The 26,362-nt window shown below is 42.8% G+C and overlaps 1 protein-coding gene across 1 annotated transcript in view; it reads left to right on the top strand.

Annotated features, from left to right (window-relative positions):
• The first annotated feature begins 1,921 nt into the window (after positions 1-1,921).
• Positions 1,922-26,362, top strand: part of scai (suppressor of cancer cell invasion) — a 99,036-nt gene continuing 74,595 nt past the window's right edge. Inside the window, exon 1 of the mRNA XM_033049103.1 lies at positions 1,922-2,242. The gene's annotated coding sequence lies outside the window, so the exon portion shown is untranslated. The remainder of the gene's footprint in view (positions 2,243-26,362) is intronic.

Raw genomic sequence — 26,362 nt, 5'->3', positions numbered from 1 at the left:
CTTCGCTCCATAGATGCTGCCTCACTCACTGAGTTTCTCCAGCATTTTTGTCTACCTTCGATTTTCCAGCATCAGCAGTTCCTTCTTAAACAACTCCCTGAGACCACATGGGTTTTCTCCGGGTGCCCTGGCTTCTTACCATGTCCCAAACAGGCGCTTGTCTGCCACTGTAAATTAGACCGAATGTAGGTACTGTAGTTAGTAGAGGTATCGGACATGGGAGCAGTCTGGGTGATGCTTCAATGGTGAATGGGACCGAGGAGATTACGCCGATAGCCAGCATTCGCCGAATGGCCTCTCCTGTGTCTTGGGAAATATGCCATGACATGACTGGTCCAGACCAATCCGTGCCCTTTACCTGGTTTTATCACGTACCCTTGAAATGAAGGGCAAGGAACAGACTAGCCATGTTGTACATGACTCAAAAGGGAATCGTGGGCATAACTGCAGATAGATACATAACATACTCAACAGAAAGGAGAACAAGAAAGAGAAATTATATGCAAATAGATATCCCATTCGCCAGGACAGATATTTATAAGAACTCATTCTTTGTAAGAACCTTTAGGGAAGGGAATAAACTAGACAGCAATATAGTCAAATCACCTTCACTAGACAGTTTTAAGGGGACATTAACAGCACGTTAGTATGCACAACACATCCAAGTTGGCGATATGCAGAGTACTACCAAAGATCCTATAGGTAGATACTACTGGGAAAGATTCTACTGCCCTGCCGACTACAAATTCAGAAGAATGAATCCAATATTTTGGCCACCACCAAAGTTAAACGAACTGACTTTTAATTACTTAAGAAAGAACTGCAGATGCTGGAAAAATCGAAGGTAGACAAAAATGCTGGAGAAACTCAGCGGGTGAGGCAGCATCTATGGAGCGAAGGAAACCTTCGCTCCATAGATGCTGCCTCACCCGCTGAGTTTCGCCAGCATTTTTGTCTACCTTTGACTTTTAATTACGGTGATCAGTTTATCCCTCTCCGCATTTCACAAAAAATGCAAGCTCCTTGTTTGTATCCGTGTACTACTGACGATGTTGCGTCCCACGACATTCAGGACCATAGCAAAAAGAAACATGTTCACTTCTATAATTGTGTGTGTGTATGTGTTTTTGTGTGTGCCGGTCTTTAAACTGGCAGTCAGGTATCGGGGCAGAATGTCGAGTAATGGAAGGAGAAACACTGTGAACGTGACCACGATTTCTCTCTTCCCTCGCTGTTGAAAAGTCACTGACCTGAAACGTTAACTCAGTTTCATCCACAGCTGATGCTGCTAGATCTGCAGAGAATCTGCCAGCATTGAAAACAAAATTAGTTCAGTTCTCCAGCATCAGCAGCATTTTGCTTTTGTTTTGTCTTCCTTTTCCCTTTCTTTGTTGGTAAAATGGAAACTTGGATAGGTGCCAGCATTTTTTTTGTACTCTGTCTCTCCGACAGGCAATTTCAGATCTGCTTCACTGTGGGATTGGATGGGAGCAGCAAGAGAGAATTCGTGCATGCATCCAGGGTGAGGCTTGCAATTATTTTCTGGATTTTGTCGCATTGCAATTGCAGGGTCTTCTGGTAGGATTCTATTTGTGCATCTTTGCAACGCGTTACATAAGGGGGAAAAAAATAGTGAAAGGAGTAAATAGATGAAATCAGCCGCTCGCTGCTCATCTTATGAACGACGCCTCTCACTGGGCGGCGCGGCATTGGCTGGAGGTTTCCAAGCACCCCGCAGCCCAGCCGTAACGCCGGTGTCAACCAAACCTGATGGGTGCTGGACCCGCCCACCCTCTGTGACGCCGCGTGATCGACGTCCGTCTGATCGAAACACAAGGCGGGATGTCTGGAATGGGGGCGGGTCGGTTGGAGGCGCGGACCAATTGGTGCGCAGAACCCGGGGGATGGGCGGTGCCAATCCAGCAAGCTTGTGTGAGCCGCGCGTAGTAAGAGGCGGCAGCGGCGGCGGCAGCGGGATCGATGGCAGTCGCTCGGCTCCGTGTGTCGGCGGCGAATGGACTGAAATAAGCGGCGCGGCCTCAGCCTGCGGCCTCGGGGGGAGTAGGGTGCACGGACGGGACGAAGGCGCGGAAGGCGGGCTGGACGCAGCCGGAGCCCCGTGGCCACGGTGACGAGCCCCCAGGTGGGGGTTGAGGGGGGCGGCCGCTGGAGGCAGCCGGTTTGAGCCTCTCGTTGGCTGCCCGGTTGGTGCCGAGGGTAGGCCGCGTGCCGGCGGTTCCAGGTGAGCCCGGGGCCGGGACTGGGACCGGAGGGGGAGCTGGGGCTGACAGCAGGTGGCACCGGCCGCCGGCGCTGCGACCGCCCCTCCAGCCACCTGCCCGTGTCTGAGATAAATACAGATAACGTGCACACACACACACACACACACGCACACACACACACACACACACACACACACACACACACACACACACACACACACACACACACACACACACACACACACACACACACACGCCTCTCTCTCACACATAGAAACATCGAAATTAGGTGCAGGAGTAGGCCATTCGGCCCTTCGAGCCTGCACCGCCATTCAATATGATCATGGCTGATCATCCAACTCAGTATCCCGTACCTGCCTTCTCTCCATACCCTCTGATCCCCTTAGCCACAAGGGCCACATCTAACTCCCTCTTAAATATAGCCAATGAACTGGCCTCGACTACCCTCTGTGGCAGAGAGTTCCAGAGATTCACCACTCTCTGTGTGAAAAAAGTTCTTCTCATCTCGGTTTTAAAGGATTTCCCCCTTATCCTTAAGCTGTGACCCCTTGTCCTGGACTTCCCCAACATCGGGAGCAATCTTCCTGCATCTAGCCTGTCCAACCCCTTAAGAATTTTATAAGTTTATATAAGATCCCCTCTCAATCTCCTAAATTCTAGAGAGTATAAACCAAGTCTATCCAGTCTTTCTTCATAAGACAGTCCTGACATCCCAGGAATCAGTCTGGTGAACCTTCTCTGCACTCCCTCGATGGCAATAATGTCCTTCCTCAGATTTGGAGACCAAAACTGTACGTAATACTCCAGGTGTGGTCTCACCAAGACCCTGTACAACTGCAGTAGAACCTCCCTGCTCCTATACTCAAATCCTTTTGCTATGAAAGCTAACATACCATTCGCTTTCTTCACTGCCTGCTGCACCTGCATGCCTACTTTCAATGACTGGTGTACCATGACACCCAGGTCTCGCTGCATCTCCCCTTTTCCTAGTCGGCCACCATTTAGATAATAGTCTGCTTTCCTGTTTTTGCCACCAAAATGGATAACCTCACATTTATCCACATTATACTGCATTTGCCCACTCACCCAGCCTATCCAAGTCACCTTGCAGTCTCCTAGCATCCTCCTCACAGCTAACACTGCCCCCCAGCTTAGTGTCATCCGCAAACTTGGAGATATTGCCTTCAATTCCCTCATCCAGATCACACCACACTCTCTCTCACACACACACACACCACTCACACACCACACACACCACTCTCACCACTCTCTCTCTCTCACACACACACACACACACACACACACCACTCTCTCACACACACACACACATACACACACACACCACTCTCTCACACACACACCACTCACACACACCCACACCACTCACACACCACACACACCCACACCACTCACACACACCCACACCACACACACACACACACGTCAAGAGAGTGTATGTAGGCTGTGCATCGTCTCTACGTTCACCCTACAATGAGCTGTGATGACAGAGCCAGTATTCCTATTCCAGTATTGTATGGTGTGACTAGAGGAAGGCTTTTTAAAATTATGCTTGGCAGGTTATTCCCATGTGACAAAATCATATTTTGGCGTTGATGGTGCATCTCACGAATAATTATGTTGTGCACTTACTATGGCACTATGATATGCATACAATTAAGCCCTTTTATTTATATATATATATATATAGATATATATATATATATATACATACATACACACTTATACATATAGACGGTTATGTCGAGCAATATAGACCAAATGAATGAAAGATAAACAAAAAAGTAAGGATGATAAAGGAAATGGTCCGTTGTTAACTGGAAGCTCGGTGATAACGAGTTTTACATACAGTGAAACTCACCAGGACAACAATGAAGCTAGTACAACGACTAGGGTGCGGGAGAAGGGTTACTTGAAGTTAGAGAAATCAATATTCATGCTGCTGGGTTGTATGCTGCCCAAGCAAAATATTAGGTGCTGTTTCTCCAATTGGCTCAGGAGAGAAAGGTCAGTGTGGGAAGGGGTGTTTGTCAACCGGAAAATCGGGTAGGCCCATATGGACTAAGCGAAGGTTTCGGTGAAACGATCGCCTAATCTATGTTTGGTCTCCCGATGTACGAGTCTATACCTAGAACAACGGATACGGTTGATGAGGTTGGACGAGGTGCAAGTTCCCCATACTTGATACGATGCAATAGAACTCTATTTATCCCAGGAGGGAAATTCCCATACTCATCACCCATACTCAGTTCCCCTCTATCTCCAAAGTATCGTCTGTCTATTTTCTTCCACGGTTGCGTTCCACGGTTCCTCCAGCATTTTGTGTTTTTATACTTTTTGATCTCTTAAGCCCTGTTGTGTACCCTGCCAACCCTGGTCCATTTTTCTTGGAAAGTCATGTCTAACTCTTTGGCCTTGGGTTTCTACCCCTACTACAGTACTGGAAACGATATTATCAATGGAATTGATGGCATCATTGGTGACTATGACAGTAACAATACCCTTTCTCTGCTTGTCTGCAGCCTTGATGTGGTGGAACATGCCATCTCCTATCTGTCACCAGCACTGGCAACATATGCATTCCATGCCTGGTTTGGCATTCCCAGAGATTTGCCTGCATTAGTTTGTCATTTGCTCTAAGAACAGTATATCTGATGTTCCTCCTTCTCTTTCTTTACCACTTCTTCCTTCCCTCCCTCCCTCTCTCCCACACCATTTCCCAAAATCATTCCCTTAACCCATCCTATTTCTCATTCACATGTAGCCCTGTGGCAGCCCCATCCAAGAACACATCTCTAGTGTCCACACTCACATTTTCCGTTCTCCCTTATGCTACTTTGCCACTGACTTCCTCCCTCCTGCTGTTCTCAAATTTTCACACTGATCATCTGTTTTATTTTCCTCCAGCTAAATGTCTAATCATCAAACTTCTTTCCCAAGGCACTCCATCCCTCTGCTTCATAATTGTTTAAAGCGCATCTTGTTCTGCTCTCTTAACTTGATGTTCTGAAAATCTGCTGCTTCATTCTGAAACATCACCTATCCTTTTCCTCCAGAGATGCTGCCTTATCCGCTGAGTCACTCCCGCACTTTAAGTTTATCTTTGGTATGAACCAGCATTGCTGTTCTTCGTTTCTACATTCTACACGCTTGGATTTGGTTACGAACATTGGCACCTGGTTCAGCACCATCTCCATTTAAAAATTCTCATCCATTTTTAATGCGCCTTGACCTTCCCCAATTTCCAACCTTAAATCACTCAATTTTCTGTAGTGCTCGCTTTGGAGCCATTGTCCATATTGTTGTGATGCATGAAAACGCAGCGCTAATTTGTGTATAGCAGTCTCCCACAAACACCAGGAAAATAAATTACAATAGATGTGCAAGGAATGCAGTTGCTGGCATCATGTACAAAACACAGAGCTGGAGTAACTGTGAAACATAGAAAATAGGTGCAGGAGTAGGCCATTCGGCCCTTCGAGCCTGCACCGCCATTCAATATGATCATGGCTGATCATCCAACTCAGTATCCCATCCCTGCCTTCTCTCCATACCCCCTGATCCCTTTAGCCACAAGGGCCACATCTAACTCCCTCTTAAATATAACCAATGAACTGGCCTCAACTACCTTCTGTGGCAGAGAATTCCACAGATTCACCACTCTCTGTGTAAAAAATGATTTTCTCATCTCGGTCCTAAAAGACTTCCCTCTTATCCTTAAACTATGACCCCAAGTTCTGGACTTCCCCAACATCGGGAATAATCTTCCTGCATCTAGCCTGTCCAACCCCTTAAGAATTTTGTAAGTTTCTATAAGATCCCCCCTCAATCTTCTAAATTCTAGCGTGTACAAGCCAAGTCTACCCAGTCTTTCTTCATATGAAAGTCCTGCCATCCCAGGAATCAGTCTGGTGAACCTTCTCTGTACTCCCTCTATGGCAAGAATGTCTTTCCTCAGATTAGGAGAACAAAACTGTACGCAATACTCCAGGTGTGGTCTCACCAAGACCATGTACAACTGCAGTAGAACCTCCCTGCTCTTATACTCAAATCCTTTTGCTATGAAGCTCTTATACTCAAATCCTTTTGCTATGAAGGGACTGGACTGGTGACATTTCCTGTTAGGACACTTTTGACCATTTTATTTCAATGGTTTTTACTGTTGGGGGCACTGGGAGAGCTTCCCTGCACACCTTTTGATTGTCTCGTGGGATCTTCAGTAGGCAGCTGAGCTTCCGGCTCTACGTATCATCTGAAAGATAGCATGTTGTATGCATTGTACTGCAGGTCCGGTAGTCTGAATAAATTCTGCAAATCTCTGAGCAGGGGCTTTATTTTGAAGATGGAGAAAATAATAATAGAAGTGGATGTAAGATATAATCATGTTTTGGGATATCTTGTCAAATTTGGCAACTTTTTGGCCAGACGTTGATATAAATTGAACGAGAGTAATGAGTGGATTTTCACAGTCCCTGTCAAAAGCCATTAGATTTATCAACTCTGGAAATAATTGAATGATCTTGACTTCAAAATCTTTCTGTAAATATTTTCTTTTTTCTAATGTGCAGGAACTAAAATGCAAATTATCTGAACTAAAAATAACATACTAATTAAATTGCAATTTGTTTTTCTGTGGGTACTCATTTTACATAGTGAAAACCAGAATAAGAAAATTTCCTTTCATTACTTGTCCAGGATTAGAGCATCCTTGTGTTTTCATGTAGGCAGAAAAGAGAAATGTTATTATAGATGTTCTCTCCGATTCATTATTTAATTGAATCAAAATCAGATATTTTGAGCCATCTAACTATTGTGGCGCATTGGCATAGTGGCGCAGCGGTAGAGTTGTTGCCTTTCAGCGCTTGCAGTGCCGGAGACCCAGGTTCGATCCCGACTACGGGAGTAGAGTTTGTACGTTCTCCCCGTGACCGTGCGAGTTTTCTCCGAGATCTTTGGTTTCCTCCCAACTCCAAAGATGTACAGGCATGTAGGTAAATTGGCTTGGTAAATGTAAAAAGTGTCCCTAGTGTTTGTAGGATTGTGTTAATATGCGGGGATTGCTGGTCGGCATGGACCCGGTGGGCCGATGGGCCTGTTTCCGCACAGTATCTCCAAACTAAACTAAAAAACAACTTGCATAATTGATAGTTATATCAGCATATAGATGGTTAATCCTTTTCAGTAAAAATCTAATTAAAATCCAGTTATATGCAATTACTATATTATGCAAATGTTTAAGAGGCATTTAAACATGCACTTAAATAGGTAAGGTGTAGAAGGATACACTTCTAATGCAATCATACAGCATGGAAATAGGGCATTCAACCCAACTTGCCCATGCTGACCAAGATGCCCCATCCAAGCCAGTCCCATGCATTTCCTATCCATGTACCTCTCCAAATTTCTTGTAAACTGAATTAGTGCAACTGTGCTGAATGGTCAGCATGGTTCACGTGGGCCAAATGGCCTGTTTCCGCTGCACAGCTCTGATTCTATGACAAGATTTCCAGATTGATATGTTGCGGGGCTGATTGGAGAACAAGCTATTTTAGATATAGTATTGTGTGGCAAGAAAGGGTTAATTGATCTAGTTGTAAAGATGACCATGAATTGATTGAATTTTACTTTGCTTAAAAGTGATGTGATTGAATCTGAAACCAGGATTTTTAATCTAAAATGGAAAACATGAAGTTTTGAGAGATAGATTGATTGGTAGATTGGGAAACAAAATGTAAGGGTATTACATAAAGAACACCTGAAATGTCACCCATTCCTCTCCAGAGATGCTGCCTGTCCGGCTGAGTTATTCCAGCATTTCATGTCTGTCTTCGATGTAAACCAGCATCTGCAGTTCCTTCCTATACAAATAAATGATTTATTTCAGTTGGATGGCTGTGAATGTTGGAGTACTGCAGAGATTGGGCCCTGACGTTTTGGAAGTATAATTTGATCCCTTTGGCTAAAGGGATCAAATATAACATTTCTTGGTGATGATATAATGAATCTTCAAGAGGATATGGACAAGCTGAATGAATGTGTAAAAATATGGCGGAACAATGTGAGATTATCTACTTTGGTAGAAACATTCAGATATGTCGGGTTCTTAAATGATAAATAAATTGGGATATGTTGATGTTCAAGGGGATCTGGTATCTCTGTATTCAAGTCATTGCATGCCAACAGACAGGTGTACAAGGGCAAAGAATCTTACTACAGTTACATTGGCATCTGGTGTGACCAAATCTGGTGTATTGTGCACAATTTTGGTCTCCTTACCTAAAACAATATACTTGCTATTAGCAGGAACACCATAAAGATTCACGCAACTGTTTTCTGGGGTGACGGGGCTGTCTCATGAGATGAGATTGAGTAGGCATGGTCTCTAATCTCCAGATGTGACCACATTGTACCATGATAAATCAGACAGCTTGACGAGGTAGATGTTGGGAGGATATTTATTTTGCGAACGATTATAGAAGTGTGGGTTTGTCAGAATAAGGAGTATATTATTTAAGGTTGAGAAAATCAGAAATTTCTTCACTTAGATGGTGGTGATATCTTGGAATTATCTGCATCAGAGAGCAACGGAGACTGTTATTGATTGGATTCAAAATATAGATCAATTAGATTTCTGGATATTGAGGTCGATGATTAGGCAGGAAAATGGTGTTAAAGGTAGAAATCAGAGGATTGTTGAATGGTCATAGAGTGATACAGTGTGGAAACAGGCCCTTCGGCCCAATTCGTCCACACCGGCCAACAATGTCCCAGCTACACTAGTCCCACTTAACCATATAACCGTATAACAATTACAGCACGGAAACAGGCCATCTCGGCCCTACAAGTCTGTGCCGAACAACTTTTTTCCCTTAGTCCCACCTGCCTGCACTCATACCATAACCCTCCATTCCCTTCTCATCCATATGCCTATCCAATATATAACCAATATATAACTTGCCTGCGCTTGGTCCATATCCCTCTGTCCTATCCCCCTGTCCTATCCATGTACCACTACCTCCTCTGGCTGCTTGTTCCATACACCCACCACCCTTTGTGTGGAAAACTTGCGCCTCAGATTCCTGTTAAATCTTTTTCCCTTCACCTTGTACCTATGTCCTCTGGTCCCGATTCCCCTACTCTGGGCAAAAGACTGTGCATCTACCTGAGCTATTCCTCTCATGATTTTGTATACCTCTATAATTTTTCCCCTCATCCTCCTGTGCTCCACGGAATAGAGTCCCAGCCTACTCAACCTCCCCCTATAGCCCTAGTCCTGGCAATCTTTTTGTAAATCTTTTCTGAACCCTTTCAAGCTTGACAATAGCTTTCCGATAACATGGTGCCCAGAACTGAACACAATGTTCTAAATGCGGTCTCACCAACATCTTATACAACTGCAACATGACCTCCCAACTTTTATACTCAATACTCTGACTGATGGAGGCCAAAGTGCCAAAAGTCTTTTTGACCACCTTATCGACCTGCGACTCGACCTTCAAGGAACCATGGACCTGTACTCTTAGATCCCTCTGCTCCAGAGGCCTGCCATTCAATGTGTAGGTCCTGCCCTTATTTGACGTCCCAAAATGTAACACTTCACACTTTTCTGTATTGAATTCCATCAACCATTCCTCTGCCCGCCTGGCCAATCGATCCAGATCCTGCAGCAATCTTTCACAACCATCTTCACCGAATGGTGTAGTAGACTTGGTATACTCTTGGTCGTAATGTTTATCTATGTTATTATTTAGGTTATTCCTATTAACGAATTGATATTTAACTGTAATTGAATGCGAGTATAATCTGTTGAAAGTAGGAAGAGTTGCATTTGAAAAATATATTCCAGGGCTGATTGTTGGAATTGTGTGTTTGATTTCTACCAAAGATGGAAGTATAATATGAGAACAGAATGTACTGGAACCAGCCAGCAAAATGGACCAAGGGTCGTCAAACTGAAATCATAACTCCTAGTTCCCCTTTCCATTGAATCAGCCTGAACTGCTGAATGTTCCTAGCATTCTGTTTTTATTTCCGATTTCCGAAGCTAAGTTATTCATTTAAATTTTCATCATCACAAATGAACATAACATTGATGTATCGTGTACCCCGTTGAATAAAATCTGCAATAAAAGGGCTAGGGGTGAGAACCAAATGTTGGGAGCAGCTGGTTAAATCACCTTTTGTGGAGATAACAGATGATTTTTGTGTCTTGCGATGTTAATGAGCACCGAACCCTTTGATGCTTTATTGATTTTTGTTTCTAATATGAATATTCTTTTTAGTTATGCTCTTCTTGTCTAGTTTCTCCATAAGCGTAATCAGGATTTATTATCATGGTTTCATTCTGATAATGAGTTCAAGAGTAGTTTATAGTTAACATTAGATCTACCTTAAAATACTCAGTTCTTTTCAACGAAGATAGGATGTTTAGTTTTGTGTGAAATGTCTCATTTTGTGATGGTGCAGACAATAGGTGCAGGAGTAGGCCATTCGGCCCTTCGAGCCAGCACCGCCATTCAATGTGATCATGGCTGATCATCCCCAATCAGTACCCCGTTCCTGCCTTCTCCCCATATCCCCTGACTCCGCTATATTTAAGAGCCCTATCTAGCTCTCTCTTGAAAGCATCCAGAGAACCTGCCTCCACCGCCCTCTTAGGCAGAGAATTCCACAGACTCACCACTCTCTGTGAGGAAAAAGTGTTTCCTCGTCTCTGTTCTAAATAGCTTACTCCTTATTCTTAAACTGTGGCCCCTGGTTCTGGATTCCCCCAACATCGGGAACATGTTTCCTGCCTGTAGCGTGTCCAAACCCTTATCAATCTTATATGGTTCAATGAGATCGCCTCTCATCCTTCTAAACTCTAGAGTGTACGAGCCCAGCTGCTCCATTCTCTCAGTATATGACAGTCCCGCCATCCCGGGAATTAACCTTGTAAACCTTGTAAACTCCCTCAATAGCAAGAATATCACTTAAAATTCAGGAGAATTTTTGCATTCAGGAGAAGTTTGGCAGTTGAGCTGTAATTGATGTGTCAGTAATAAACCTCTGGATTTGATCTCTAGGAAATGAAGAACTGTAATTGAAGCATTAGTAATTTAACATTGATCTCTGTCTTGATGAACTGGTGGATAAGGAAATTGCCACCTAGAAAAATAATTAGGTCATAGATTATACTCCTTGACTGAGCTAAATTTACTTGTATAAGATCTGATGATAACACTTAAAGCAGGTGGGTGATGGGGTAGAATTTATTTTTGCTCTGGAAGCTCTTCGGTGACTGGTGTCTCAGCCCATGTTGGGTGAAGGCTTGATGAGTAGTCCACCTACTACCAGCCATTGGTGGTCACCAGGAATACTTGTTGAGACTGTAGAAAAATAATTTGCTTTCAAATCGTGAATTGAGTACTTTGGGGGAAAATTTAACAAATATATATGTTACTATCCTATCTTGTGTTTAATCCCATATCTAAAAAAGCTTGTAAGGCCAAGAATTTGCATCATATGATGTCACCGATATGTACATAGTTGAATTTCTCTGGTTCTGTTAAGTCTGACAGTTGAGTTACTTTGTCACTTGTGCTCACACATAGAGGGCTGATCAATTTAAACATCTCATCGGTGATTTAATCCTCCAAAGATTTCTTTAATGAGATTAATTTTCCAAGGGAATCAAAGGGATTCACCGGTCTAATACTGCTTAACTTTAAACTGTAATTGACGACGCAGAGCTGCAGCAAGTTATTCAAAGCGCTACACAGTTGTCTTAACTCAGGGATCATTGATTTGCCTGCAAATAAATTCCAAACTATGCATGAACGTTTTCAGAATATAATTCATAACTTTGCACTCTGGACAAGGGACCAAGCACTTATTGCGCACAGCTGCCTTTTGTGTATTGTGTAAGTAGTTGCTTACATTTTCATAAGTTACTGGTTCACTTGTTTCAGCTTTCTCAGCCAATTCTAATTGAAGGTGTGGGTAACGATTTTGGCAAAAATACTTCTGTCGTTTTCCTGTGCAATTTTGAGCCTAGACTCGGGCAGGGTAAAGTTGGCAGTATATCAGCAAGCGTGTTTTCTGACTGGTATGTTTGAAATGGCAGAAAGGGGGGGAGGTGTCTAGGGTGTGGAAATGCACAATAGTGCAAATTTAAGTGTCAAAAGAACAATTACTTTAAAAACATCAGTTAGAGACAAATAAAGCAACTTATTGAAGTGGAGTATAACTGTTTAAAAAAAGAAAAAAAAAGAGACACAATTATCTGAAATTGTATGATTTAGTATTATGTCCTGAGCCTGCAATATACTTGGGTGAAAACAATTGGCCTATGATTTGCTTGTGTTTAAGTTTAGTTTATTGTCACAAGTATAAAGGTACAGTGATAAGCTTTTGTGGGTCTTGGGTAGAGGATAGAAGCAGACTTTACAGGGTTAGGGCTGAATTTGAATGCTGTGGCTATTTTCCTCATATTGCTGTTGCTCCACAGAAGTTATTTCCTACTCTTGTTTCCCCTCAATTACATCCATGGCATCATTGATGCTCTCGGTGATTTCTAAGTTTTGAGCCTCATCTAACACATCTTTGCAATGGGCACCAATCTCGTATACATCTGTCCCACAACAGGGTGATCTGAATCCATTTCACTTCTATCTTGAATAGAAGACATCATTCTCCTTCCACACCCACTTCTTTTCCTGGCTGAGCTCATATTTAGATTCCATGGTCTCTTTCCATCAACCACTCCCTTTCTCATGGCACTTGATGTAACCTGCAGCGAAAAGACATCATCAGAGCAGATGTGACTTGAACATGGAATGCATGTTTTGCAGAAAACAGGTGGGAGATTGTGTAGAGGATAGAACTATGGGAGTTGGAAAGCTAATGGATATTGATAGTTTACCTATCTCTTCAGCTGGAGATAGTGATGATAAGATAGAAAATAGTGGAATAGAACGAAGTTGAGAGTAGGATGGAAATTGGCAACAAAATCATAACATTTTCAAGTTCTTTACGAGTGCAGGAAGCCTCGTCAATCCAATCCATGTAGTGGAAAAATAAATGTTAGGGGTGCTAAATAGGTCTGAAACTAGGACTTGAATGAAAAGAAACACTTAAGATTCTTCTTCATCACAAGTGAGCAGATAGAGCACTGCTTAAAACAGGACTTGTATCATTCAATCTGTATAAACTGTTGTCATTACAGAACATAAAATAATTGTCACTTTATCAAATTGACTCTGGACCTAACTACATTATTTTCCCATCTGATAGTAAGCTGCACATGCAGCTTTTAGCTTTTAAAAACCCAATTGATCTTTGGTCTTTACCAATCCTTTCTGAACTCAACACCAGAGAGGAAGATCTACCCATTTCTTTGCAATAGAGAAATTGTGATAAGTTTACCAATTACTGAGACAAGTCATAAAAATAAAAATCCCAGTGTGGACAGGTTGTGGAGAGTTTCAACTAATTTTCCCAGTTCCCCTTTTTCAATGTGTGTGACGAGATCTTTGAAACACTTGCCCTTAAACGTGTCATTTCACCTGTGTCCATTCTGTGTGTAGTTGTTCAAATAAAATAAAAATTGTTCATGTTAAATCAAGGCCTTTTATTACCCTCTGAGCTTATTTAAAAGGCAATATTTCAAAGAACAGCACTATCTTGGATCTCAATCACTCGGGCCAATGAAAATTAAATCAATTATCTGGTAATTATCGCATAGTAAATTGTGAAATCGTGCACATAAAATGACGTTTCCCGATTTACGATTGTGATTACATTTTGAAAGTATTAGTTGGCTTAAAACACATTAGTATATCTAGAGATATAGACATGTAATTTATATGATGGTTTTCATTTATTTATTTTAAATTCTTACTTTGTATTCAATCAAACATAATTTAAATGTGCAATATAAATAAATGTATCACCTGTTGAGTTCCTCAATAAAATCTATCAATCTGGTATTGACTGCAGCTCGGCCTTCAATGCTGTTCAAGTTCATCCTGCACCCTGACCTTGGGGCCTCAAACTGAAACTGGCTTCTGAAATTCTTGGCCGGCAGACCTCAGTCAGTTAGAATTGGTCATAACATTTCTTCCACCCTGACCCTTAACACTGGTTCCTTTCGAGTTTGTGTGCTCAGTCCCTTGCTCTACTACAGGTGCATCTCTGATTGTGTGGCCAAGTACAACGCCAACTTGATTTTAAAGTTAGCTGATAGTGCCATTGTTGTTGGCTTGATCCACAATGATATTGAGACAAAGTACAGGAAATCAATCTACAACCTAATGTCATAATGTCAGGAATAATCCAGCCTTTGATGTCCACAAGATGAAAGGGGTGCTTGTTGACAGGAAGCGATGAAGTGAACAGTTCTCATCAGCAGTAGACAAAAAATGCTGGAGAAGCTCAGCGGGTGAGGCTGCATTATGGAGAAATGGAGTAGGTGATTTTTTGGGTCGAGACCCTTCTTCAGACATCAGTATTTTTTCAACATAAGTTTCTCCAGCATTTTTTTATCTTCTTTTGATTTTTCCAGCATCTGCAGTTCCTTCTTAAACAGTTCTCATCAGCAAAGCTGTTGCAAAGATGGTCAACAACTTCAAGTCCCGTGGCATCTATGATGCCAGGCGCAAGCTAACCAGGTTCCTTTGCACTGATTTAATGATCAAGAAAGCGCATTAGTGAATTAACTTTTTTTGGGGCATATGAGCTTTCCACGAGAATCCACGAGGATTCACTCAAACATCTGCAGACGTACTGTTGAAAGTATTCTGATGGGGTATATCTCACTTTCTGCAAGTTTGTGCTATTTGCTTAACTCGCATCATGCAAGGCCAACGATGGTCAGATTAGATTATTGAATTATCAAAATTTATCCTGTAGTGCCAGAAAATTGCATCCTCCTTGTGTTCTAGCACAACACTATTTGCTATCACATACTTAAGATAGACACAAAATGCTGGAGTGATTAAGAATAGGGAGTAAGCCATTTAGAACGGAGACGAGGAAACACTTTTCTCACAGAGAGTGGTGAGTCTGTGGATTCTCTGCCTCAGAGGGCGGTGGAGGCAGGTTCTCTGGATGCTTTCAAGAGAGAACTAGATAGGGCTCTTAAAAATAGCGGCGTCAGGGGATATGGGGAGAAGGCAGGAACGGGGTACTGATTGGGGATGATCAGCCATGATCACATTGGCTCAAAGCGCCGAATGGCCTACTCCTGCACCTATTGTCTATTGACAGGCAACATCACTGGAGCGAAGGAATGGGTGACGTTTTCGAGACACCTCAGTCATCACATACTTATAGAACTGCTGGCATAGTACGGTGTACAGCTCTACACCCATTACTATACTTGTCCCACACAGAATTAACAACTTTTACATCATCAGAATTAACTTGATGGAAATTGTTTATGTGTTTCATGTCTATTTACTAAAAGTAGCAATTGACGCCCAAGTGGGACAGGCCCTAAAGTTTAAAATTACCAGCTTATTATGTTTTGGTATTTCTAGATGTTAAGTAGGGGTAGCAGATTTCCATTGTTCCATTTGAGATGTGAGTAAAACCACGAAGGGTGGAGTTTATTTTCAACCTCGTTACTAAGATTCCCACCTGCTTTAACAAGGTATCAATAATATTGGTGCCCGAGAAGAGTAAGGTAACATGTCTCAGTGACTATCAACTGGTGGCACCAATGTCCGTGGTGACCAAGTGCTTTGAAAAGTTGATTATCGCACATATCAACACTTACCTCAATAGGGAGAACACTGATGTGCCTTCCCGATCTATCATTCGTCCTGACGGTATTACAGTCACAGAGGCCGACGTCAGAAGATCCTTCGGGGGGGTGAACCCTCGGAAAGTGCCTGGATCTGATGGTATACCCGATCGAGTTCTCAAGACCTGTGCAGACCGATTGGCGGGAGTTTTTGCAGATATTTTCAACCTCTCACTTCTGAGGTCGGAGGCTTCCACCTGCTTTAAGAGGGCATCAATGATATTGGTGCCCAAAAAGAGTAAGGTGACGTGCCTCAATGTCTATCGACCAGTGGCACTAATGTCTGTGGTGATGAAGTGGTCTGGTTATGGTGCAACTCCTACCTCGACAAGAACCTCGACCCACTACAGTTCGCGTACCGCCACAACAGGTCAATGGAGGATGCAATTTCATTGGCTCTCCACTCTGCATTGAACCACTTGGACAATAAAAACACTTACGTCAGGCTGTTTATGGACTACAGCTCGGCGTATAATACCATCATCCCTTCCAAGCTGGTTACCAAGCTCACGGAACTGGGCCTCTGCGCAGCCCTCTGCAATTGGATCCTCGCCTTCCTCATCCACAAACCACAGTCTGTTCGAATTGGCGGAAACAACTCATCCTCAGTAACAATTAGTACGGGAGCACCTCAAGGCTGCGTGCTAAGCCTCCTGCTTTACTCGCTCTCTACCCATGCCGGTCATAGTGCGAAGTTCGCTGACGACACCACTGTTGTTGGACGAATCACAGATGGGGACGAGTGAGAGTATAGGAGTGAGATCGATCAACTGACCAAATGGCGCCAGCTCAACAACCCGGCTCTCAACACCAGTAAGACCAAGGAACTGATGGTGGACTTTGGTAGGGGATGGATGAGGACCCACAATCCTGTTCACATCAACGGGACGATGGTGGAGAGGATCAATAACTTCAAATTCCTGGGCATGCATATATCTATATATATATGCATATATTGTGTGCTGCAAAATGGCAAAAAGCATTTCACTTCATTACACCTCGGTGTATGTGAATGTGACTAATAAAAACCTTTGAATACTTTGAATCTGAAGATCTCTCCTGGACCCAGCACACCGATGCAATTATAAAGAAGACGCATCAGCGACTCTACTTCCTGAGAAGATTACGGAGATTCGGCCTTTCGAAGAGGATTCTCCTAAACTTCTATAGGTGCACGGTAGAGAGCATTCTGACTGGTTGCATCGTGGCCTGGTTCGGCAACTTGAATGTCCAGGAGCGAAAAAGACTACAAAAAGTCGTGACCACTGCCCAGTCCATCACCGGCTTTGACCTCCCCACTGTCAAAGGGATCTATCATAGTCGCTGCCTCAAAGGCAGCCAAAATCATCAAAGACCCACACCACCCTGGCCGCACACTCATCTCACCATTGCCATCAGGAATAAGGTACAGGAGCCTGAAAACTGTAATGTACAGGCTCAGGAACTGCTTCTTCCCCACAGCCATCATGCTATTAAACACAACATGGAACAAGATCTGCAAAATACCATATTATTATTGCACTATACTTGTTGTTTATTGAACTTTTTTTTCTCTTCCCCTGGTAGGTACCATGTTTATTTATTCACAAATTCTGTTGTGCTGCAGCAAGTAAGAATTTAATTGTCCCATCCGGGACATATGACAATAAAACACACTGGACTCATTGCAATTTGCCTCCTGCCACAACAGGTCAACGGAGGATGCGATCTCGCTGGCTCTTCACTTACCACTGGGATAATATAAAAACACATATATTGTGTTTGTTGTTCGTTAACTACATTTGTTGTGCTGTTGTTCGTTAACAACGGCTCGGTGTTCAACCCCATCATCCCCTCCAGACCCGTTGCTAAGTTCAGGGAACTGGTTCTCTATGCATCCGTCTGATTTCCTCATCAACAGAACACAATCGGTATGAATTGGCAGCAACAATTTCTGCTCGATGACCATCAGTACAGGAGCACTTCAAGGCTGTGTGCCCATCCCCCCCCCCTCTAATCACTAGATGTCCATGACTGTGTAGCTGGACATGGTTCCACCTCCAACTTCAAATTTGTCAATGACGCCTCCATTGTTGGACTAATAATGGAAGATGACGAGTCAGTCTGGGCGGAGATTAATCAACTGGTGCTGGTACAACAACCTTGTTCTCAGCATCAGTAAAATCAATGAACCGATTGACATTAGAAAAGGAATGCTGAGGATCGACAAACCTGTTTTAATCGGGACGGTGGTGCAGAGTCAAATATTTCTAATTCTTGGGTGGGCATAGCTCTGTCCTGACCTGAACCCAGCACATTGATGCAATCATAAAGAAAGGCCACCATCGCCTCTACTTCCTTAGAAGATTGAGGACATTTGGTCAGTGGATACTCTCGAACTTTTCAAACTTTCAGCTTTTGCATCCTGGGCATAGATTAAATCGCACACTGGCACAGCGGCAGAGTTGCTTTCTTACACTGCCTGAGACCCAGGTACAATAGGTGCTGTCCGTACGGAGTTTGTATTTTCTCCCTGTGGCTGCATGTATTTTCCCTGGGTGCTCCGGTTTCCACCAACTCTCCAAAGCCAGGCAGGTTTGTAGATTAATTGGCATCTGTAAAATTGTAAATTCTTCCTAGTATGTAGGATAGTGATAGTGTACGGGGTGATCGCTGGTTGGACTCGGTGGGCTGAAAAACATGTTTCCACACTATATTCTAAAGTTCCACAGGTGCACGACAGAGCGTATTATAGAATGGGTCTAAGAATATCTGCAATCTCTGGCAAATCGTGTGTCTGGTAATTTATTTTTATTTTACTTCCCCCCCCCCCCCCAATTCTATAAAACAGAAGATGCACGGATCTATTTCGTGCTTCGATATGGAATTGTGTGCACGCGGTAACTTTGGAATGGTCCAAAACACACCTGGCTGCGCCTCGTGTGTTTAAACCATTCCACAGTTCCCTTGTGCACACAATTCCTACCGACCCACTCAGACCTGTGCATCATTTGTATATTGACTCGTTACATCTCAGCCTGGTTCAGCAACTTGAAAGCACAGGTTCAAAGGAGATTATGATTGGTGGTGAACACTGGCCAATCCAACACGGGTATTGACCCCATCCCACTATCGAAAGGATTTACCAGAGTTGCTGCCTCAAAAGGGCATCCAGCATCATCAGGGACCACACCACCCTGGCTGTGCTCCCATTTCACTCCTGCCATTGGGAAGATGGTAGAGGAGCATGAAAACTGTAAAGCCTCTGTCCCACTTACGTGTCCTTGGCACGCTAATTACGTGACCTTGTGGTCGGGTTGAGGCGCGGCGGTCCCGCGAAGGTCGCGCGATTTCATGCGCCCGCACAGCCGTCTGGAGCGCGTGACGTCATTTGAAGATGGACACAAAATGCAGGAGTAACTCAGCGTGACCGGCAGCATCTCTGGAGAGAAGGAATGGGTGACGTTTCGTGTCGGGATTCTTCTTCAGGATGAAAGAAGGGTCTTGACCCGGAACGTCATCCATTCCTTCTCTCCAGAGATGCTGCCGGTCCCGCTGAGTTACTCCAGCTTTTTTTGTCTATCTTCAATTTTCTTGGCCCCGCTCTGGGAGTAGGAGTGGGGGCGGATCCGGACCACAACGGCCGTGAGTCCCAGGCCGAGCTCGGCGATCGTTTGCCTGCTTCTGCTGCTTTGGAGGTGAGACATTGCGTCGCGCCAGGGTCTTGGGCTTGTCCCACTTTGGCCGTCAGTTCCGCGACAGGCCGTTGGCGCGCGAAGATTTTGTTCACTACAAAATTTTCGGAGCCCCGCGCGATGTCGCGCACAACTACATACCCCTCCGTGCTTCTCAGTGGGACCGGCCCCGCGTGGCCACACGATGCCCGTGCACCTCAACGCGACGACGAGGTTGCGTAATTTGTGTTCCAAGGACACATAAGTGGGACAGGCCCTTAGCTTCTTTCCAACAGCTATCAGGCTGTTAAACACTACAACCTCCAAATAAGCTCAAAACAAGATAAACTTGGGGCATTGTTTTGTCTTAGCACCTTTTTTTATATATACTGAAGTTTTGTTGTTTATCATAGTGTTTACAGAGTACTATGATAACATGCTGTGCTGTTGCAAGTAATTTCATTTTTCCATTTTTAGACACTCAATAAAACACTCTTGATTCGTCATGATGTGGTCAACTGTGTTAAAGGCTATAGAAAGGAAATGAGCGACAAAAATTTGACTTTTCTGTCGCAGTTCCATTGATCAGCATTGTTCCTTCATTGATAAAAGGATTCAAGCAAGCTGTCGCTTATTCATCAGGCGTGTATTTGAAAGGTTTGTGCACCTTCAAGGATTTTAGAGTGTAAACAGCTGTTGGAAACAAAGTGTTTCTAATGGGCATGTGGTGTGGGGCGCAGCAAAGGGGGGTTGCTTAGTGCAAAGGAATGATGACATTTGAATGCTGAATGATTAATATCAGTTTAAAAGTCAAGAATCATACTCCCTTCTCCAGTCAGGGCAAGGAATTTAGGAGCTAAGAGGTAATGAAAGGTATTTAAGACCTCGGTGAGGCTGCAAAAGGAGTATTGTGTGTATTTCTGTCCACCGCATGAAAGGAAGGTTGGATGGTACTGGAATGGGTGCGGAGGGGATTCACCAGGTTATTGCATCAGTCATGAGGAGAACATTAATCACTTCCCTCTGGACGGCGACTCCGGACTGTCAAAGCTGCCACAGCCAGACATAAAAACAGTTTTTTTCCACATGTACCTGTAGTAGCTCTACTCAATAACCAAAAATCTGTAGCCTCCTTTTGCTCTGGTATTTTATTTAATTCGCATGTTTAATCAATAATGTTTTATTATTAATGTTTAATGTTTTATGTGTCATTCCTAACTGTCACTGTATGTCATGTCATTTGCGGGCGGAGCACCAAGGCAAATTCCTTGTATGAATACTTGGCCAATAAATGTATTCACTCGTTCATTCATGAACAGGCTGGATTTATTTTCTTTGCAACTGAAATGTTTAAAAGGAAAAGCCGATTACTGTGTACAGGATTTTGAGGGGCAGTTGTGGTCGGTATATGGTGCACACTTCCTGAGGGGATAATAAGAGCAGGCATTCTCATAGTGTTTAAGAATTTGCATGAACAACTGAAATGCAGTAGCATAAAAGACGATGGAATGGATGCTGGAAAATGAGATTGGAATAGTTCAAATATGTTGGGCTAAAGGGCCTGTTGTGCAGTGTATCTGTGTTTTAAGTCATCTTCAGGTAAAGTTAAACCATTATTGTATCCAGTCGTGCACTAGCTCTTTTTGTTTGAGACTAGGAATAGGTTGTAACATATTCATCTTTGTGTTTAATGTATGGAATAATTGGTTACCATAGTGGCAAGCATTTTATTGCTGGTTCTTTGCTAAATTAAATATAGCCTTTATCTCAGGCCATTTTGTTATGAACATATCTATAAGAGTGCTGCAAAATCAACTCTGGTTGGGATTGTTTAATAAAAAACACACAATGTGATAGAAAATTATTTTGGCAATCAAAAATTAGACAACTTGCATACCTTTTGAAATAGGCAAAATAATTGAAACTATACTTTGAGCTTTTACCTCATGGGCATAGTTTAAATTGTGCAGCTAATTTATTAAATGCATTGGGTAAATAGTGAAAGATAATACTAGCCAATATTGATCATGCTGAGTTTGTTGAATGCCTCTATTTCTGTGCCAGTTCTGTTAGCAATTTGACTTTCAGTCCAATAGCTTCTGCAAAATCTTTAAGTAAAGTTGCCATTGACATTAATTTGCATCGACAGAACAGGCAGACTTCAGATTCTGTTTTTTCATTTGCATGAGTTTTATTGATTATTTTTCCATTAACTGCTTTAAAATTCAATTTTAACCAGTTTTCCAAATTAAGCAATCCATTATCTTTTTATTAAGATTGCTTATCAATCACTTTAAAAATGCATACTTTTTCCAAGCAATTGTTTGGTGTTAAGCTATTAGGTTAAAGGAGGATACAGAAGGTGAATGTAGTCATACATTATTGCTTTAATTTAAAAAGTTTGAAAATGAGATTAAGATCACTGATAAATTAACAAGCGTTACATAGGAAATAGAAACATAGAAAATTGGTGCAGGCGGAGGCCATTTGGCCCTTTGAGCCAGCCATTCATTATGATCATGGCTGATCATCCACAATCAGTAACCCGTGCCTGCCTTCTCCCCATATCCCTTGATTCCGCTAGGGCCTAGAGCTCATACTGGAAGAATATGGACACAACTAAAATGCAAGTCATTTTCGTTGTTGTTGGGCTACTTTATGAACAGAATTTTCTTTTCCTATCCAACCAGAGAAGTTTAAAGGCTTAACTTTTCTCTTGTAAAAAATGTTGAATTTATACCCTTTTTTCACTTGCATGTGGCTATTTACAGTTTGTCATTTGACTGTTATATATTGGTCATTTTTGACAGAATTACAACCTGGAAACACTGTGTCCATGCTGACCCTATGGGTCTTTTGTTGTATAGGAGGAACCCATATAGACACAGGAATAACGAGCAAACTCCACACAGGCAGTACCTGAGATCAGGGTTGAACCGGGGTCTCTTGCACTGAGGTCGCGCTCCCTCTATTATCTGTACCTCTGGGTCATCATCGAAAACTTTGATAAATTACACCAAAGTTTTGCATTACTAACTTATTTTGCGAGACCCTAGGTGTTCATCAATATAATAAAATGCTCACAGACATTTTCAACAGTTAATTTTGAGCGTTGTGAAATAACGTTGTGGTATGTGACTGGTACCTTGTTCATCAAAGTGGTTTTGAGGAGCATGTTGAAGAGATGTATGTGGAAGGGATTCCAAAGCTGTAGCACAGGCCACTGGTGGCATGACTGCTGGTGATGGAGTATTGAAAATTGGGGATTTGCAAGAGGGTGGCGAAGTGCACAATTCTGAAAGCAGTTGAGCTAGAGAGCATTAACAGGTTTGGGAGGGGTAAATTGAAAACTTTGATATTAAAATATCACCAGAGAGGGAACCAAGATGTGTCTTTTGTTGATTTTTCTTTTTACTCAACTTCCCTCGTGGTTCAGAGTATACTAGACGTTCTATTCTGTCTAAACATTTTCTGTAATGAGTTTATAGAAGCTTATCTTTTAACTTTTTTCCTAAAGTTAGTATATAAAAGAACAAATCTAAAGTAAATGCAAGTCCCCTGGAGATGGAGTAAATATGATGAGGAAGTGGCTGAGGTTTCTAATTTCACATTCAAATACATAGTGGAAGTCTGGAAAAAACATACGGTATGTAAAATGTGTCTTTGCAAACTGAGGCATCAGGGTCCAGTGAGAGTGAAACTTAAAAAGAGGGCGAGCACTTGAGATGTTAACTATTCTAAAATTCAGCAAATCCCTTGTCATTTGGATTTTATTTCAAGGTTCCAAAACAGATGGCCACCTTTTTGAAAATTCTTTGAGTTCTGCAACAGTCCCATTGGGTTGGAAAGGACCTACTGTAAAACCTCCAAGGAGAGTGTGGAAAATCTGGAACAATAGACCTGCAGCTTGCCGTCTGTTGGTGAGGATATTATTAATAAACTAATAACATGGCATTTGGAAAATCGTAAAATGACTGGGCAAGCCGGAGTAGTTTTGTGAAAAGAAAGTTTGACTTTGATTTTTTTCAAGTGGGTGATGCAGTTTGAGTATTCTGGCTTAGAAACTGCAGCACATTTTGTTAATACACTGTGTGCTATTGATGGAGAGGGTGAATGCTTAGGATGGTGCATGGGTGTCAATCAGGTTGCCTGCTTTGTCCTGGACAGTATTGAGCTGCTTGAGAATTGTTGGTGTTGCAGTCATCCAAGTCAACAGCATATTGTACCATGATCCTCTTTATGGATGGAAGAAAGGAGGAATGACAAGATGTTTGCTGCTGAATTGGGCAAGTTATTGAGTTGAACAATTGGTTCACTCTGCCCATTCAATGGCAGTTACTATCACTTTCACACCCATTTGGGGGGGGGAATGTATGAAGATAGTCATGGAGCCCAGCACACAGCATGTGGCCTTGAAACTTGTGGCCTGCTAGGCAGAAGTGATCTCTGCCCTCTTGTGGACGACTGAAACATAGATTTTCTACAGCATATACCATGAAGCACTGGGAAAGTCCTGCCAGCACTGTCTTGACAAAATCCCACAAATGAGCTTGTAGAATAAATGAACTAACATCAGCAACTTCTTCCAGGCCAACATTGCTAGCATTGGAGCCCAAATTACTGTTTGTTGGCTCCAATAGGCAAGCTATGTCATGTATGATGTCAGGCTCCCCAAATGGATGTTCTACTTTGAATTCTGCCGTGGCAGTACAATACCAAGAAAATGGTGAAAACATTTCAAGGATGTTTGCAAAGCAGCCTCCTAAAGTGCAGCATCTGCATCGAGTCGAGTGGCCCTGTCAGCTCAGTGGAGAAGGTGCATTCCAGGTGACATTGAGAAACACAATGAAGATGGTAGACGAGGCATTACCTCCGATTTACCTGCCCTATCAGCTGGTCATGCTCCACCAGTGACAGCATCTGTAAGTGCCACAGTGACCTCATTAGCAACTATAGACTCACAGCTTTAGAGCAGAAGCAAATCACCTTCTATTCCAAGAGACTGCCCAAGTCGAAGGAAAACTGTAACATTTACTTGCAGTTTGATGACTGGTTCTGGAAGGCGATTTGTCACACTATACAGTAAACCCTTGCAATTATGGACCTCTAATAGACTTTGGTTAAAAGTGTTCATTTGTGGTGGCAGTTGGTGGACAGCATGCAGTGCAGCGGAAGAGTGACGATGGGGAGAAAAGGCGAGCAGAAAAACACTCGACGAGCATTGCATTGGGACACTGGTTTGCAGTGGCTGTTACAAAGTGAGGTCCCATGTGTTGGATGCAGATGCAGCACGTACCACTGCACCCGGGCTACGCTTGCCTCGGTAGCACTGCCCACACATCCACCAGATTACCAAATGAGCTGGTGCCACGTGGCGTGCTTCCGGTGGCGGGAGCAGAGAGAGCGAGCAGCATGAAGGTGGCATGAGTACCGGGCCTGACCCCAGTGCACCATGTGTGGGGCCGGGGTTCTATGAATTCCCACTGGTTTAAACACTCTTCCCCCGACCCCTCACCCACCCTGGATGCCGCGTTTTATCCCGCCCAACTTTGGGTTAACAATTATTATTTAGCCTCCACTCCTGCACCCCCGGTTATAGTGGACGATCAGCAATAATGAACACCATTCCCTCCTTCAACCACCAGTTCATAGGGAAAGGGAAATTAAGCTAAATTGTGGAATCATGTAGCATACCTGCCAAAGACAACACAAGATGAATGCTGTTAGTACACGTCCACGAGAAGCATTGTTTGTGTGAGACGTATCGAGGAAATGTTGAGAATTCTTCAATATGGGAAGAGACAGCTGGATACCACATTTGATGCAATTACCCAGGCAAGTCGTGAGTGTGCCATTTTGCAGCTTTAATTAATGAGGCTGTTCACAAGGGAAATTGAGGTTTTGATCAGAATTTATTCCCGTTGGCAATTTTGGAGAACATAAATAACTAACTCTTAATGGGAATGATTGCAAATACTTGTGTTGATGGTTGTATCTGGTTGAATTTTGCATTGAAGAAGTATTGTGAAAAAATATTCCTATGTTGGAAATATAAAATTAAAGTAAGAAGCTGAGCATTTGTAGTGAGAAGAAAACTATTAATGTTTCAGATTATTGACCAGTTCTGATCAAAGTATGTTGATCTGAAGTGTATATTGTTTAGCTGTTTTTTTAAATGCTGTCTTATTTACTGAGTATTTCCAGCACAACCTGGTCTTTACACTTACAGCATGTCTACACACTTCAAGATTTGTAGTATAGGTTAACCTTATTGCAATTTATGTCAAATGTAGTTTGCACGTATTTAAGGCAAGTTACCTTTTTTGTTGTACTCCACTATGAATCAGTGCCGTGCTTGCACATAGTTTAGATGTATACTTTTTACTTCTCATTCAAGAAAATATTAGGTGTGCTTGACCATTTGGAATCCGAGAAATAAAACTAATTACTTTGAGATTGAAATTATGATAATTTGTGCAATGTATATTTCATGGAGTGTAGTTAATATTTCATAAATATATTGGAATGTTAATTATCCCCTGGTTCCAAAAAGAAAAGCCGAAACTCTCAATCAGCAAAATGTGACTATAGCTGTCTGTCTGCCAGTCCCTGCCTGTACACTTCACGCAATTATAGCTTCCAAGGAAGAAAAGTCATTAATG

Source organism: Amblyraja radiata, chromosome 32 (assembly GCF_010909765.2).
Source record: "Amblyraja radiata isolate CabotCenter1 chromosome 32, sAmbRad1.1.pri, whole genome shotgun sequence".
In the NCBI taxonomy this organism is placed as follows: Eukaryota; Metazoa; Chordata; class Chondrichthyes; order Rajiformes; family Rajidae; genus Amblyraja; species Amblyraja radiata.
The sequence above is the reverse complement of the archived record's forward strand: the minus strand, read 5'-3'. Positions and strand labels throughout refer to the sequence as shown.